The sequence below is a fragment of the Octopus sinensis genome, linkage group LG8 (assembly GCF_006345805.1).
Source record: "Octopus sinensis linkage group LG8, ASM634580v1, whole genome shotgun sequence".
Lineage (NCBI taxonomy): Eukaryota > Metazoa > Mollusca > Cephalopoda > Octopoda > Octopodidae > Octopus > Octopus sinensis.
In genome coordinates, this window is record NC_043004.1 from 9,335,836 (window position 1) to 9,338,335 (window position 2,500).

A 2,500-nucleotide genomic window follows, 5' to 3' on the forward strand; every position below is an offset into this window, starting at 1 on the left:
TCAAGGAATACAATTAATTTCTTTCGGACTATTCGTTCCATGACTTTGTAAGGACTCGTTTGAATGACCTGAGAAGGATTGCTGGGAATCCATCAGCAGCTGAGTTCGCATCTATATCATCGATTGCTAGCATTACATCCTTGTCTTCTATGTTGATGCAATCGATTATCACTTGCCCCCTGTTGAGCTTCTGTAGCGTAAACAATTCTGCAGGTTTGCCAACTTGCATGAGCCGCAGGGGTGGGGTGAAAACACTTTTGAATTGTTCATTCAGTATTTCCCAAACCCTCATTGGGTTTCCCGTGAGGAAGCCATCTTTTTGGAGGAGTGGACCTACCCTGCTCAGAGGCAGTCTCCTTGGCTTATTTGAAAAGGGCTTTAGGGTCTGATTTTAGATTTCTTATTACTCAAGCTTCTCTGTCTGATCTTTCCTTCTAATGGGAGTGCTTCAGTTATTTCTCAATCTCCACCAGTGCTGTTTCCAGGTGCGGTTTCTCACTGCCGTTGACTTGTCTGTTGAGGCGATTTGCAATCTGTACGGCGTCTCATAAAACTACATACACGTCAGCAACAAAAAAGCTAGCTGCGGACTCATAGCTGTATATATTTGCTGGTTACTCAGACGCGAGAACCAAGAAAAAAAAAGCGTGTAATATGTAACACAGGCAGTAAACAAAAAATAAAATAGAACAGTGGTGACATTTAGTAGAGATGACCCGGAAGTTGTTCCGCTTCGATTACTATCGCATACAGCAGTAGCTTTCAACAACTGAATATGTCATTGATTGGCTAAAGTTACCCAAATACGACAAATTTAACAAGAAATAACTTCTAAAATACGAAATTTTGCCAAAAATGTTCAAAGTATACCGTGTTCTGCGTGAGAAATTCCACCAGTATACAAAATTTCAAACTGTTTGGTTAAAAAAACAAATTAAAATGTCTGACCCAAATTGAACAGATCCCAGAATTTAATATTTAAATATATATGAGCATATCTAGATATGCAACTATATGCATGAAAATACATACATAAAAAAAAACCATACAAATCTGCACCGATACATACTTACATATTTACAAAAATACCCTATTGTTGATGTTGAAATTCCAATGAAGGAGCCTTGGATCTAGGTTAGAAACCGGCTCTTTCTCTGGTGGCAAGAAATCTTCAAATAAAATTGAACAATGACATACATACATACATACATACATACATACATACATACATACATACAAAAATACCCTGTTGGTGTTGAAATTCCAGTGAAGGAGCCTTGGATCTAGGTTAGAAACCGGCTCTTTCTCTATTAGCAAGAAACCTTGAAATAAAACTGAATAACGACCCACATATATACATAGATAAGTTTAAAACACTTAAGAATATATACGTCGGAGGCTCGTGTATGTTTGCGCTCTTGTCTGTGTGCCTATGTGCACGTCGGCGCCCATGAGTGCGTTTATATGTGAATGAGTGTGTGTGTATGTGTGTTATTAAATTTCAATTGTGCACCAATTCTACAGATGTTAAAAATACATCTGTAGAGCCAAGCTGGACGGGGCCGGGCTGGGGCAAGCCAGCCATTAAGAAAACCCTCGTGCTACGGTCTTTAATAAGCCGGCAAGTTAATCAGTACATAGGAACCGTTCAGGGGTTCGAGTGAGGGGGTTGCCAAGACATAAATCAAATCTGAAATTCAAATTAGTCACGGACGATTGCGCAGTCCATTTACAGCGTATTACACAGGTGCTTTCATTTATTTATTTAACTTTGTTCTTTTTTTGTTCACTACATGCCTTATGTTGTAGTTGTGGCTGCACCATCTTCTTAACCATGTGTATCCTCCTCCTCCTCCTCCTCCTTGTCTACCAATCCTACCATTTATATCTGAAGTTACATGCTTGTATAAGCATACTTATGTATATTTATGTGTGTGTGCGTGAGAAAGATAGTGTGAGAGGGAGGGAGAGAGAGAAACGTTGAAAGAGAGAGATATTGGTTTCAAATTTTGGCACAAGGCCAGCAGTTTTGTGGGAGGCGGGGCGAGGTGATTACATCGACCTCACTATACACCTGGTACATCTCTGCGTTTAATAGTTTAAAATCTGGACCAGATCAATCCGTTCTTCCATCAATACATACAAACATACACACATACATACACACATACATACACACATACTTACATATATACATACATGCACACACATACATGCATACACACACTTACATACACATATACATATAATCATACATACAAACATACACACATGCATATATACATACATAAATTGATAGATACACACATACATAAATACATACATACATACAAACATACATACATGCATACATATACACACACTCATACATACGTTCATACAAACACACACACATACATACACACACATATACATACATACGTAGTACGCACATGCATAGATACATATATACATACATACATAAATACATACACACATGCATACATACATATATACATAC